This window comes from Callionymus lyra, chromosome 2 (assembly GCF_982586985.1).
Source record: "Callionymus lyra chromosome 2, fCalLyr1.hap1.1, whole genome shotgun sequence".
In the NCBI taxonomy this organism is placed as follows: domain Eukaryota; kingdom Metazoa; phylum Chordata; class Actinopteri; order Syngnathiformes; family Callionymidae; genus Callionymus; species Callionymus lyra.
The window spans coordinates 14,693,797-14,710,122 of record NC_141819.1 but is presented as its reverse complement, the minus strand read 5'-3'; the positions used below and the strand labels follow the sequence as shown (position 1 = coordinate 14,710,122).

The 16,326-nt window shown below is 39.1% G+C and overlaps 1 pseudogene across 1 annotated transcript; it reads left to right on the top strand.

The window, feature by feature from the left end:
* The first annotated feature begins 893 nt into the window (after positions 1-893).
* Positions 894-10,235, top strand: LOC148085418 (uncharacterized; annotated as a pseudogene). Its single transcript, XR_015709427.1, has 5 exons — positions 894-943; positions 1,020-2,638; positions 6,419-6,533; positions 7,484-7,500; positions 7,578-10,235. The product of XR_015709427.1 is annotated as an uncharacterized LOC148085418 (transcript).
* The last annotated feature ends 6,091 nt before the right edge of the window (positions 10,236-16,326 follow it).

Sequence of the window (16,326 nt, the reverse complement as noted above, 5' to 3'; positions counted from 1 at the left end):
AGAGGGATTAATTAAATAAACTAAATTAAAATAAGATATTTCACCATAAATGCATGTAAATTATGAATATAATTAAATAATATTTGTGATCCAGACAGCAGATGGGTAGAAATAATTCTTGACCCATGACCTTCTGGTTCCGTATTGATCTCAGTCTCCTGCTGGATTGGAGCAGATTGTAACTGTTGCAGCAGAGTACCACACGGTGATGGAAGAGGTGGAGATGGACTCCACAATAGCAGCGCAAAAAAGCACCCACATCGTCGGTGGTTTGTGAAGAGGTTTGTTGTCAGTTGTGAGGAATTTTTTTGGCTGAGTCATAAATTCCAGATCCTTAAATAGTATTCCACCAAATTGGTGCCTTTAGAGAAGACAAAAAGTGTGTTTTTAGTGTTTAATTTAGTGCTTTAAATTCATCGTTAATGTCTTCAATTTTAGTAAAAAGGAAAATTAATATGATTTTCATAAATTATTTAAAATGAATTGTACAACATCGTAGTAATTTAGTAACATTTGGACTTACATATTTGGGACACAGTGACGGCTGCTGTCGAAAGAAAACACAAAAAACACTCTATGGCTAAAAAAAAAATCTATTCAGTGTAAACCAAATAATTAAAATCCCATGTGAACGTTTGTTAAAAAACAAACACATAAAACCTCGCTCGGCCTTGCATTGTTTTGTCTGGAAATACGACTTCTGCTATAATTACAGAGATCGGAAAAAGGAAATAGACAACAAACGAGTGGACGCAAAAGAACCGATCTGGGAGATGGACTGAAGAATAGCAGGAAATGTTGATACATGCAGTCTCGTACTGCAGGGCTCTGACACACCTGGCCCTCTGGCTTTATTTAAAACCTGCACCACAGCGATACTGTTGTATCACAACAAACTCAGAAATCGGTTGATGTTTTCTAAGCAGAAGCCTCAAAAAAGACGGTAAGATTTTTTTGTTAACGATACTTTGTAAAAAAAAAAAATGGATATACTTTGAAGTTTTCCATTTTCCAAATAGGAATCCAAGATGGAAAAAGACACATTTTGTTTGCTACTTCTCTCCTTGCTGTTTGGACACATCGACTGCCGTTACGATAACCAGGAAGTCTTTGGTCCGTCCGTCACGGAAATACCCAAAACTCTAAAGGCGGGCGTCACAGAGGTTTTCTTTGTGAGCAGCGGCATTGAAACCATCCCTAGTCGCTCCTTCGTGGACAACCCACAGCTGGAAAAGCTGGAGTTTTTCACCACAACAACAACACGCATCGAGCCTGGAGCTTTTGACGAGATGGTGAACGTCAAACACATTGAGATTTCGAACACGCCGCTAACGTCCATCCCACTGGGGGTCTTTAAGGACCTCAGCAACCTGGAGAAACTGATCCTCCAGTACAACAGGCTTCAACGTCTGGAGAAAGGATTGTTTGATGGTCTTCCAAAAATCAGAGAGTTGTACTTACATGGGAATCAGATCGTTGGCATTGAAGATGGGACTTTTGACAACCTGGAAAACCTTGTGATGCTTCATCTGGCTAAAAACAACCTCACAGCCGTGTCCGTCGACTGGTTCTCCAAACTGACTAAACTGCAGACGCTTCGACTCTATGAAAATCAGTTGACAACCATTCCCGAGAAGCTTTTTCACAATTTGCCCAACTTGAAGGAAATCAACCTACAGGGAAACAGAATTGCCGAATTATCTTCAGCGCTTTTTCCTCACAAGGAGAAACTGGCGAAGCTGCTGCTGGGCGGTAATCTTCTCACGTCGTTCCCCGATGGTCTTTTCCAGGGATTTTCTCAACTTAAAACTCTAACTCTACAGAGGAATAACCTCACGAGTCTACCGCCCACACTGTTTGGAGATACACTCAAGGTGACGGAGTTGAGCTTAAGCCAGAACAAACTAGGACTTCTACCTTCTGGGATATTCAGCCCTCTGAAGAACCTCAAGAAGTTGGACCTCTCCAAAAATGTCTTTGATACGTTGTCCGCTGAATACTTCGAAGGTCTTGAGAAGTTGACTGAGCTGAATTTGCTCAACAATAAGATCGAGCAACTCCGTCCTGAAACATTTGAAAAGCTGCCGTCGCTAACCACGCTCAAGCTAGCCCACAACAACCTGCGCACACTTCCTGGAGATATTTTTGAAAAACTTCCGAAGCTCAGGAAGGTTTATCTTGATCACAACCCATGGCACTGCGATTGTAATCTGGTTGATTTCCACAGCTGGATTGTATCAAACTCACATATTGTGTTCACTCAGCCAGTAGTTTGTGACCATCCTGTTGGTCTTAAGGGACAGGAAATTAAGCTGGTACCTGTGGAGGACCTCATTTGCCCGACGGCGCCCCCTACTACCAAACCTCCGACAACAACTATACAGCCGACAACTACACAACCATGGACCACCAAAGTTGCAACCACCACTTTGCCGACCACCACAAGACCAGCCACGACTTCATCACCACCACCGTAAAGATACCAACAACCTTACCGACAACTGCCGAACCAACTACACTCCTAACCACCACCACACTGCTACCAACCACAGCCCCTACCACTTACAGTGCCTTGCGAAAGTATTCGGCCCCCTTGAACCTTTCAACATTTCCCCACATTTCAGGCTTAAAACATAAAGATATTACATTTTAAATTTTTGTCATGAATCAACAACAAGTGGGACACAATCGTGAAGTGGAACGAAATTTATTGGATAATTTAAACTTTTTTAACAAATAAAAAACTGAAAAGTGGGGCGTGCAATATTATTCGGCCCCCTTGCGCTAATACTTTGTAGCGCCACCTTTTGCTGCAATTACAGCTGCAAGTCGCTTGGGGTATGTCTCTATCAGTTTTGCACATCGAGAGACTGGAATTCTTGCCCATTCTTCCTTGCAAAACAGCTGGAGCTCAGTGAGGTTGGATGGAGAGCGTTTGTGAACAGCAGTCTTCAGCTCTTTCCACAGATTCTCGATTGGATTCAGGTCTGGACTTTGACTTGGCCATTCTAACACCTGGATACGTCTATTTGTGAACCATTCCATTGTAGATTTGGCTTTATGTTTTGGATCATTGTCCTGTTGGAAGATAAATCTCCATCCCAGTCTCAGGTCTTTTGCAGACTCCAACAGGTTTTCTTCCAGAATGGTCCTGTATTTGGCTCCATCCATCTTCCCATCAATTTTAGCCATCTTCCCTGTCCCTGCTGAAGAAAAGCAGGCCCAAACCATGATGCTGCCACCACCATGTTTGACAGTGGGGATGCTGTGTTCAGGGTGATGAGCTGTGTTGCTCTTAGGCCAAACATATCGTTTTGCATTGTGGCCAAAAAGTTCGATTTTGGTTTCATCTGACCAGAGCACCTTCTTCCACATGTTTGGTGTGTCTCCCAGGTGGCTTGTGGCAAACTTTAAATGAGACTTTTTATGGATATCTTTCAGAAATGGCTTTCTTCTTGCCACTCTTCCATTAAGGCCAGATTTGTGCAGTGCACGACTGATTGTTGTCCTATGGACAGACTCTCCCACCTCAGCTGTAGTTATCTGCAGTTCATCCAGAGTGATCATGGGCCTCTTGGCTGCATCTCTGATCAGTCTTCTCCTTGTTTGAGATGAAAGTTTGGAGGGACGGCCGGGTCTTGGTAGATTTGCAGTGGTCTGATACTCCTTCCATTTCAATAGAATTGCTTGCACAGTGCTCCTTGAGATGTTTAAAGCTTGGGAAATCTTTTTGTATCCAAATCCGGCTTTAAACTTCTCCACAACAGTATCTCGGACCTGCCTGGTGTGTTCTTTTGTCTTCATGGTTCTCTCTGCGCTTTAAACAGAACCCTGAGACTATCAAAGAGCAGGTGCATTTATACGGAGACTTGATTACACACAGGTCTATTCTATTTATCATCATCAGTCATTTAGGACAACATTTGATCATTCAAAGATCCTCACTGAACTTCTGGAGTGAGTTTGCTGCACTGAAAGTAAAGGGGCCGAATAATATTGCACGCCCCACTTTTCAGTTTTTTATTTGTTAAAAAAGTTTAAATTATCCAAGAAATTTCGTTCCACTTCACGATTGTGTCCCACTTGTTGTTGATTCATGACAAAAAATTAAAATATTATATCTTTATGTTTGAAGCCTGAAATGTGGCGAAATGTTGAAAGGTTCAAGGGGGCCGAATACTTTCGCAAGGCACTGTATATCCCAACTACCACCTTGCAAATAACGACTACAGCCCTAACAACTACTCTGACTTCTACCATCCCGACAACAACGTCTTCTACGACCGTCTTCGAGCTCCAGGAACACCACCATCATCCTCATCATCGCCGCCATAGTTTGCGCCGTGATCATCAGCACGGTGATCATCACGTGCGCGTGCTGGAGAAGGAACAGGAGAGACAACAGAAACATCAGCCGAGGAAGGAACTCTGTGCTGTGATCGCATCAGAGATGCAAGAACTTGTAAAGCATGAATGATTCACCGGAGACGGCAGTACAGCTGGAACTTCTACTTTCATGAGGGAAACCTTTTTTCCATGGCAGTATAACCACTAGATGTGACGCAAAAACTCTTTCTATCCAATGCACCAATGAATGAATGTCTGTGGAGTCACTGGAACTTCAATTGAGTTTTCACGTCTTTTTTTTTAATGCTCCGCTTTTGATTTTCTATAATTAAAATCTGCTGTCGACCTTTTAGCGGTTACTCTGTGCCAATTGATTCTGTTCAACAACATCATCACATTCAATAATAATATGTTGAATCTCTCTGCGAGATTTTTAGGAGCTGTTATTGCCTTGTGTTTTAATATGTTGTCTACTGAGAAAACTGCTAATAAACCAATACATACAAATACACATATACAAATAATATCACCGGAAAATGAAAAAGCTCTGAATGAAGGCGTCGCCAGGATTTGAAATCAAAGTCCAAAGGTGCAAGAATAGTTAAAGTACCACTACCAGGAGTAACCAGGAGCCGTGACATTTTCAAGTCTACACTTAAATCAAAATTGAAATTCAGAATAAAACATATAAATACATTGTTTTTATGGTTCTTCCCTGTTTTTCAGTGAGTTCTTTGTAATACTTTTATGAATAAAAAAAATTAAAATAAAAACTAAAGTAGTGTATTTTTTCTTTAGGTGGGTCGATTTAGTTTTGGGGTGGCTGAGTACGAGATGACATTTTGCATACCTCTAATTGAAGTGGGGGCCGAGCAAGGGACTCCATCAATGTACAATGTCTGATTTTTAAGGAATAAAAATTAAGGTGTTCTGATGAAGCTTCATGAAACAGTGTCATTATTTTCAGAGTCCACTAGTTGGCGGTCTCTGAACTATTTTCCTATGTTTTGAACAACTGTTCTAATGAAACTTCACATCATTTTTAAACTTATGGCGCCACCTACTGACCTCTAAACAACATGACACTGTTTCATGAAGCTTCATCAGAGCATCACTAATACAAATATTCAAATATAATGGTATCATTTATGGCTTTGATTATTATTAAATAAACTCTACAAAAATGGCCTAAATTGACACCGAAACCATAAAAAACCCCAAAAACAATAAACTAAAATGATGATCTTTTTAAAAGACTTTCGGAAAAAAAAGCCCAGTCTTGACAAGAATTACCACCTTGTGGGCCCCAGTCTGTTGAGTTTAGATCTATGGTTCAATCATCAACTATAATGTACTAGCAACAACATTTCCTCCACAGGGTCTCAATTACCTTATTACCTATTATCTTATACAGTTTTAAAAAGTGGAAGGAACTTCATAGTCAGTGGGATATATTTGAATTGTTCCTTTACATAAAATAATTTTGAGATATTATCTAATCAACATCCCAAGATTATCAACAAGGAAGTCTCTAAATAGCAACATAAGTAACACAAATAATGCTGAAGTCAAAGCAATGTGCTTGTGAAATTGACAAAGTAAACATTATTTAATTCATAGATAAGATAAGAATGGAATGGATGTTTTTTAAGAATTGTGGACCATGAAAAAAAAGTACAAAAAACAACTAGAAACAAACAAACTGTAGACAGAAATGTGCAAATCAAATGTTAGTCACATATAATTTCAACTTTTATCTAATCGGAGGAATACATTTGCTCATATCTTTCAAGAATGTTTAAAACTAAATAATGTTGACTATATTAAAGGCAAAATAAATCATCAAAATCAGAAACGTTTATTGCCACAAAACAGGATCTTTTTGTGGTGACATTACAGAAAAATTGAAATAATATGAGAGGGATTAATTAAATAAACTAAATTAAAATAAGATATTTCACCATAAATGCATGTAAATTATGAATATAATTAAATAATATTTGTGATCCAGACAGCAGATGGGTAGAAATAATTCTTGACCCATGACCTTCTGGTTCCGTATTGATCTCAGTCTCCTGCTGGATTGGAGCAGATTGTAACTGTTGCAGCAGAGTACCACACGGTGATGGAAGAGGTGGAGATGGACTCCACAATAGCAGCGCAAAAATGCACCAGCATCGGCGGTGGTTTGTGAAGAGGTTTGATGTCAGTTGTGAGGAATTTTTTTGGTTGAGTCATAAATTCCAGATCCTTAAATAGTATTCCAACAAATTGGTGCCTTTAGAGAAGACAAAAAGTGCGTTTTTAGTGCTTAATTTAGTGCTTTAAATTCATCGTTAATGTCTTCAATTTTAGTAAAAAGGTAAATTCATATGATTTTCATAAATTATTTAAAATGAATTGTACAACATCATAGTAATTTAGTAACATTTGGACTTACATATTTGGGACACAGTGACGGCTGCTGTCGAAAGAAAACACAAAAAACACTCTATGGCTCAAAAAAAAAATCTATTCAGTGTAAACCAAATAATTAAAATCCCATGTGAACATTTGTTAAAAAAAACAAAAACAAACACATAAAACCTCGCTCGGCCTTGCATTGTTTTGTCTCGAAACACGACTTCTGCTATAATTACAGAGATCGGAAAAAGGAAATAGACAACAAAGCAGTGGACGCAAAAGAACCGATCTGGGAGATGGACTGAAGAATAGCAGGAAATGTTGATACATGATAAACAAAAAGTTAACTTTTACAAGTTTGGCTCAGTTTATGAAGACAGCTTGGTGATAATAAACTCCACCATATATTTATTCTTACTTAAACCATCCCCTGCAGGTTTTTGTTTTATTACAATATTACATATTTACTGGCAAGTTATTTTGATTAAAACCTATGAAAAACATGTTACCATACTTTCTCTTGTTGATTTTTGCATTAGAAAACTTCAAAACTACGTTTTGCCTAATATCTTTTAGGGACCAACTCTAGTTTTATAATATAGTGTAGAAACTGTCTTATCTCGTACTGCAGGGCTCTGACACACCCGGCCCTCTGGCTTTATTTAAAACCTGCACCACACCGATACTGTTGTATCACAACAAGCTCAGAAATCGGTTGATGTTTTCTAAGCAGAAGCCTCAAAAAAGACGGTAAGATTTTTTTGTTAACGATACTTTGTAAAAAAAAAAAAATGGATATACTTTGAAGTTTTCCATTTTCCAAATAGGAATCCAAGATGGAAAAAGACACATTTTGTTTGCTACTTCTTTCCTTGCTGTTTGGACACTCGTGGACACAAAAATGTGAAAAGGAGATCGAGTGCCCTTCCGAGAACCAGGAAGTCTTCGGTCTGTCCGTCACGGAAATACCCAAAACTCTAAAGGCGGGCGTCACCGAGGTTTTCTTTGTGAGCAGCGGCATTGAAACCATCCCTAGTCGCTCCTTCGTGGACAACCCACAGCTGGAAAAGCTGGAGTTTATCACCACAACAACAACACGCATCGAGCCTGGAGCTTTTGACGAGATGGTGAACGTCAAACACGTTGAGATTTCGAACACGCCGCTAACGTCCATCCCACTGGGGGTCTTTAAGGACCTCAGCAACCTGGAGAAACTGATCCTCCAGTACAACAGGCTTCAACGTCTGGAGAAAGGATTGTTTGATGGTCTTCCAAAAATCAGAGAGTTGTACTTACATGGGAATCAGATCGTTGGCATTGAAGATGGGACTTTTGACAACCTGGAAAACCTTGTGATGCTTCATCTGGCTAAAAACAACCTCACAGCCGTGTCCGTCGACTGGTTCTCCAAACTGACTAAACTGCAGACGCTTCGACTCTATGAAAATCAGTTGACAACCATTCCCGAGAAGCTTTTTCACAATTTGCCCAACTTGAAGGAAATCAACCTACAGAAAAACCGAATTGCCGAATTATCTTCAGCGCTTTTTCCTCACAAGGAGAAACTGGCGAAGCTGCTGCTGGACGGTAATCTTCTCACGTCGTTCCCCGATGGTCTTTTCCAGGGATTTTCTCAACTTAAAACTCTAACTCTACAGAGGAATAACCTCACGAGTCTACCGCCCACACTGTTTGGAGGTACACTCAAGGTGACGGAGTTGAGCTTAAGCCAGAACAAACTAGGACTTCTACCTTCTGGGATATTCAGCCCTCTGAAGAACCTCAAGAAGTTGGACCTCTCCAAAAATGTCTTTGCTACGTTGTCCGCTGAATACTTCGAAGGTCTTGAGAAGTTGACTGAGCTGAATTTGCTCAACAATAAGATCGAGCAGCTCCGTCCTGAAACATTTGAAAAGCTGCCGTCGCTAACCACGCTCAAGCTAGCCCACAACAACCTGCGCACACTTCCTGGAGATATTTTTGAAAAACTTCCGAAGCTCAGGAAGGTTTATCTTGATCACAACCCATGGCACTGCGATTGTAATCTGGTTGATTTCCACAGCTGGATTGTATCAAACTCACATATTGTGTTCACTCAGCCAGTAGTTTGTGACCATCCTGTTGGTCTTAAGGGACAGGAAATTAAGCTGGTACCTGTGGAGGACCTCATTTGCCCGACGGCGCCCCCCACTACCAAACCTCCGACAACAACTATACAGCCGACAACTACACAACCATGGACCACCGAAGTTGCAACCACCACTTTGCCAACCACCACAAGACCAGCCACGACTTCAACCGCCATCACCACCACCGTAAAGATACCAACAACCTTACCGACAACTGCCCAACCAACTACACTCCTAACCACCACCACACTGCTACCAACCACAGCCCCTACCACTTATATCCCAACTACCACCTTGGAAATAACGACTACAGCCCTAACAACTACTCTGACTTCTACCATCCTCACAACAATGTCATCTACGACCACTCCCACAACCTCTTTACCAACAACACCAATTCCTCCGACCACAACCGTTACTTCTGCTTTACCAACTACTCCGTCGACTACCTATTTGCCAACTACTTCTCCAACTATTCCAACAACCACAATCCTCCCCACGACAACAACAACCCTAACGACTACCACTTTAGTGCCCACAACCTTCCCCACTACTCTTTTAGATACCACCATAAAAACAACACCACCCCAAACAACCACTCCTCCAACCACGCCCGCCTTTATAACTACAACTGAACCAACAACCAGTTCCTCCACCACACCTGCTTTCACAACACTACCAACCACAACCAGTCTCCCACCAACAACCACTCCAATCGTTATTACTACCACCACCACATCAACGACTACGTCCACACTGACCACATTCACTCCCACCACGACTCTGAGAACGACCCGACATAATGGGTCTCCTGCTCCGGTGGTTTTTGAGTGTCCACTGGAGCAGACGGACTCACATCAGTTACACCTTGATCAGATCAGCACCGAACGTGACCAATGCAAGTCGGAACTGATGATCTACGGAGCTCTAGCACTGGTGGAGATGATGTTCACGCTAGTGTTGGCCAAGCACACTTTGTCACTTCACAAGCTTCTGAATCAAAGGCGGTGGAACCACGCCATCAAACTGACTCACTTCTCCTACAGGAGGGAGGTGATCCTGAGGCCGTTAGAGATGGAGATGCAAAGTTTCTGAACACTTGGGACAGTCTTTTTTTAATTTTGCATGTGAACTTGGCATTATTTGTGATATATAGCGCTCACATTAAAGAGACTTTACTGCTACATAAAGGAATACCTTTCATGATGACTGAGGAATACACTGCAAAAACTGCAAGCTAAGCAAGAATTAAAGGCCTGTTTCTAAAAAAAAACTCTGGAAAGACTTATTTTAAGTCACATTCACCCAACAAATCAAAAAAGTATTTCAAAAAATGAAAAAACAATTAAATGAACTGAATTGCTTGTAAAAGAGAAAATCATACCTTCTAAGGGTGAGAAAGACATGTGTTTAGTTAATTGTGTTTAAACATTTTTCTTGTTTTAAGAAACTTAACAAAATAATCATCATACCACATTGGCAGATTCAGATGTGTCATATATCTATGTATCTTAAGATCATTTTCAGGATTTGTCAGGTGAATCTAGCTGAAGATAAATTGAAATAAAGTTTATTTAAAATAAGGTTAACACACTACTTACCTTTTAGTTTTTGTAGAGTACATGTCCTCCTTTTCCCCCCACCAAATACAAGTTAATATAAGTATAGTCTTGGTAATAATTCTAGTCCAACAAGCACTGTTTTCTTTTAAACAAATTAATCAGTCTATAAGTTTGACGTCACCTGACAACACTCCCTCTATACATGTGCTCTTCGTTGTGTAAAAAATAAACAACAAAAAAAGTGCAAGAGACTTCCAGCAGAGGGAGGTAGTAAACCGTAAGTGATCAACTACTTCCCAGACACTTCCAGGCAATCCCTGCCTTAATCCTAATTACATTTCTAAATGAAAATGGAATTCATTTAATGAAAACACGAGATGATTTATAGGTAATTTAGGCTAGACTGTACATAAAATACGCACTATTATTAGATTTGGACAATTTTAAAGTAAACAAAATGCAACCAATAAGTCAGTAAAAGGATTGATGTCGATAGATGGGTAGTAAAGGTTAAATACTTCAATTATATTTTTCATTAGACACTTGCACATGAGCAGGACACGAGGCCAAAATCATTAACCCGGTCTTGTGCTCACATGACTGTACAGGAGGAGACTAGAGACAGAATACAGAATAAAGAAACGTCTTTTATCAATGACTGGATACAAATGGGAAAATCTGTCATTTATGATTGATTTAAAAAAAACAAAAAACATGAAGATTCGTCTGTAATTATTGATCCATAAAAAAAAATAAAAGAACTGAAGACAAATCCGTACTTAAAGGTATTTAAAAAAATAAGAGACGTCTTTCTTGAATGATCAATTGAAAAAAAAGAAGAAATATGTCTGTCCTTTATGATCATAAAAAAGGGGAAAAATCCGTCCTTAATGACCAATAAAAATATATGAAAAAAAAACGTATTTTGTGATTGCACAATTGAAAGAAATTACAAGAAAAAAGTCGTTTGATCAAAAAAAAAATCAAGGTCTGTCACCAATTAAAAAACGTGTGGAAAAAAGAAGTGTTTCCTTTATGATCATTAAAAAAAAGGAGAAACATCTATTTTAATGAACAATTAAAACACATGTCCGCTTAAAATACTAAGAAACGTCTGCAAATAATCGTCAATTTAATTTTCAAATAAAGATACAAACAGAAACTCCTGTTACTATTTGAATTAAACATGTACATTTAATAAATATATTAAATATTTATACCCGACCGGGGTAACTAATTGAAACCAGATGAACCCATAAAGGTTGTTTCCTAACAGGAAGTGACAGGGACAAAATAATGTAGATACACACAGATTAGTTCTGTCTTCCATGTACAGACACTGGCATCAAAGCTCCCGGGATGAGATGAAGCAGCAGAAGAATTGAATGGAGGTGACACCAGAGAGAACATCAGGATAGCAAAGCTTGGTCAATTCCTAGCTCAGGGCTTTTGTGAAGACATTCATAAAGCAGCTCCCAACAGAAGAATTCATTCAAAGTGAAGATGAAATGATCCTCAAACGTCGGCGTGTATCAATTGTCCGATCAACGCCGGTTCTTACATCACAAGCCTAATGAGAGACTTTGAAATGGAGGCTGTTCAATTTTTCATTCCCCCCTCAGACGCGGCTAAAAGCAAAACACTTTCCCCTACTTTTGTCAAGTCGTCTTCTGCACTGAGGAACACACACGTGGACCACACACGTCCTCTGATCCACCCCAGGAACTGCTCTGACTTAAAGTCTTTTTTTGGGGGGTCATGGACTATATAGTTGGAATATCTTCATCTTGAATCACACACAACATATATATATTTATGTAAAGAACATGGGTCAAAACGTCACTAGAATTTAGGAAGACATGAGCACTGAAACAACGTATACCACTGCCAAGAGGTTGATTTCACAATGAAACAAGCAAATCAAATAAACATCTCCAAAAAGTGGAATTTAAGTTCTGTATCTTTTTGCTTTTCTTGTTCGGAGCAGGATCGGTTGAAAGCCATACAATTCCTGGAGAAATCTTGAAGATCTTTTTTTAATCCTGATTAATTTACAGAACATGTTTCATTAGAACAGTTGTTCAAAACAAAGGAAAATAGTGCAGAGACCGCCATCTAATGGAAAATAATGACACTGTTTCATGAAGCTTCATCCGACCATCACTAGTTTTTACAAACTGATTTACTAACTATTCCTTGAACTGAATATTAAAGTTTAATTAAATGAATATTAATATTTAGTAAATTTAGTTCAATTCTTACATAGGTTTTTTAAATACCGTATTTTACGGACTATAAGTCGCAGTTTTTTTTCATAGTTTGGCCGGGGGTGCGACTCTGGAGCGACTTATGTGTGAAATTATTAAAACATTACCGGTATATCATTTCACATGTTATTTTCACACTAAACCGCAAGAGGGCGCTCTAGGCCTGTGTTGATAATTTCGACGTAGAAGAGGAAGCTTCTTCTACCTCCGGAGTTAGCGGAGTTGTTTAAAAGTGACACCGAGGATGAAGATTTCATTGGATTTTAGTTATTTGGAGTTACACGGATGGTTTGCTAAACTTCTTAGCATGTTATTTATGCTATAGTTATTCGAATAACTCTTAATATGTTATGTTAACATACCAGCATACCTTCAATTATTCAACCTGTTGTTGCCTCTATTCTATTTTTATTTTAAATTGCCTTTCAAGATGACATGTCTGTTCTTGGTGTTGGATTTAATCAAATAATTTTCCCCCAAAAATGCGACTTATACACCAGTGCGACTTATATATGTTTTTTCCTTCTTTATTATGCATTTTATGGCTGGAGCGACTTGTACTCCGGAGCGACTTATAGTCCTGAAAAAAAAAGTACTTCAATTGTTTTTGATTTAATTACTAAATAGTTTTCTGTCAGAAAGACATTTGTCATATTGAGTTTTAGATTATTTTTTTTTTACTTGAAGAACATGTTATCCTAATCTGTGAGTCACTTTCCTGCACGTTTCTTGACTTTTAAAAGAGATCATCAACCTTCTGCCGCAGCAGAAGAACTTGTCATATCTGCACAAAGAGAGACGGCTTCTTCTTTGGACGTCCAGCCCTGCGAGTCTTTCTAATGAGCCTGAGATGGAGCCGAGGAGGTAATTGTGTGTGAAAAGGGCGATGTGCTGAGCTGCAGACAAGACTGCGAAACGAGGAGGAGGCCATTACAGCTGAACTCAGACATTTCGGCGGTAAAATAGTTTGTGCTAAACGGGGGCGGATTTTCATCTGAGATGGTTCAGGCCATTATTTGGGGTTAATGGCCTTCAGACTTTATACTGCACAGGATCTGAGGAGGGAGAGATGAGCACATGCTCGACTCACATGATGATGAGTTACAATTAAACAAAGATGAAAAAATATATATTTAGAGTAAAGAATTCATACATTTATTTGTAAAAAAAACAAACATAATTTTATATTTTCATACTGCTCGACCACATTGACAGAAAACACACATAACAAAGTTCTTCTGAAGCTCCTTAAACTAGTAGTCGAAGCAATATCTTTTGGACAAAAAGTATTTTTTGGATCAGTTAAATATTTCATAATAAACTCATGTACAGTATGTAAAAGTTATTTGAATTATTAAGTGTGCATCTAGGACCACTTGTTTTTATTTGTAGTCTTCCATAAAAAGCACCATTTAATTTAAACTATTGTAACCGTCTATTTTCGTGTCTTAACAAGAAGGATCTGTCTCGCCTGCAGTTAATACAAAACTCTGCAGCAAGAATTCTGAGTCGCTCTCTTAGAAGAACTCACATTTCTCCCATCCTTCAAACTCTTCACTGGCTGCCAGTTTCTTTAAGGATCCAGTTTTAAATTCTGGTTCTTACTTTCAGATCTATTCATGGTCAGACTCCTCCTTCCATTAGTGATCTGATCCAGACTTAAACCCCAGCTCGGGCTCTGAGGTCTGTGGATCAGAATCTACTGATGGTTCCTGAACACGGTTCAGGTTCCTTCCAGACTGTTGCTCCTAAGCTTTGGAACGATCTTCCTCTCCCTCTGTGTTTGATGATCTACTGACTCCTTCATGAAACATCTTAAGACATTTTTATTTGTGCTTTTCCCTGATTTTCTGGAACTCCTGTGTTTGTCTTACGTGTCTTGACCTTTTAAAGTATATATTTTAACTTTGGTTTAGAAAAGCTCTTTACAAATAACTATTAATTACTTAAATATTTCACATATAGAGATTTTCCACACCGTGGAACGTCTTGTATTTTTGAATTGTTTGAGAGTCACCACAATACACAGGTCCTCAGAGAGCTTCGTTGTTTTAGCCATGGTTGTCTTCAAACCAACTGCAGAGAGCTGCTGTTTTCCACCTACTGGGTTGATTAAAATAATTGTTGGTAATGAATCTGGGTAATTAGGAATCTTTAGAACAGCTTGGACTGATAGGAGTGGTATTGAACTTTGGATTTCCATGTAGACTGACAGTTTGCATAGGGTGGGTATATATATATATATACACATATATACATGTATGTAACCGATTCTTTACACTAGCCCGGGGAGTAACGGTGGACTGGTGTTAATCAGTACCCAACAACGCCACTTTAGGCCTTGCACCTAAAGATATAGACCCACGACCCTACGCGTAGAAACCTCCGACAAATGAATACAGGCACAAACACAAGTACCAGAAAATATAGTTTATTGTTTAGCCAGACAGGGCAGCGAATGCCTTACAACTGACGTAGTCCCCAAATAATCATAATTGCAATCAACAAAACACAGTTAGTAATTATAACAGAAATAAAGGGAAAACCAAAAACACATTAGTATTCAACAAAAAACACACATTGACTGGACAGAAATGACAATTATGAACACTACTTCAGTTGAACACATCGCTACTCCGAAAAACTGAAACAAAGTGCTAAACCCAAACAAAAGAACCACAGGAAATAAACACATTAACACAATATACTAGTCTCAAAGTTGAACCAAACCTAAATAACTGTATAGCGAACAGAATAACTAACCCAAACTAAACACAAAGAGGCAAGGCAGTGCATAGTATCTGCACATCCCTAAAACAAAAGAAAGAACCAAATTGTGATAGAAAACAATAACTAATTTAGATCGCTGTGCTGGACTATGAGTCAATGGAATACCATACCCAATAGCGGAGAACAGGACCACGCACATCCCAGAACGCTGACCGTCACGACACAGGAGAGGGGAAGACTGAGTGACTCATCCCTTTATAGTTAAAGCCCGCCCTCATTAACTAATTGGCCTCATCTGCGTATGGAGTGGAGACCAAGAGAATGTAAACAATCATTTCAATAACAAACCAAAAATAACCATCCAGTTACATATATATATATATATATATATTTGTATTCAATAGAGTATATACAGTATATATAGTATACACAGCAAACATAAGTACCAACGGACAGTGTGTTGCACTGAGAGAGTTGAAAGTGTAAATCGATGCTGATTCATTCTCTGAACACCTGCTGCCTCTCTTTTCATTTTAAAGAGATTTTCTTTTTCAATCTTCCTTCATTTCTTATATGTCACAGAGAGCACGATACATTAGGAACCTTCGCTGAATACGAAAGTACCAGAAAATGTTCATTTTCAGAATATCACGTCATGCAAAATAGATGTATTTTAACCCTCGTGTTATCTCAGGGTCAAGGTGACCCGAAGGCACATAAACAAATGTGTTTTTTGTATCCCTTTGTGTTGACCCTGGGTCAAGGTGAAAGACCTCCCTGACTTCTATAATTACATATGCAGTGGTGGAGGTCGTTCACCTTGACCCAGGGTCAACACAAGGGATACCACAACACGTTTGTTTTCAGGCTTTCTGGTCACCTTGACCC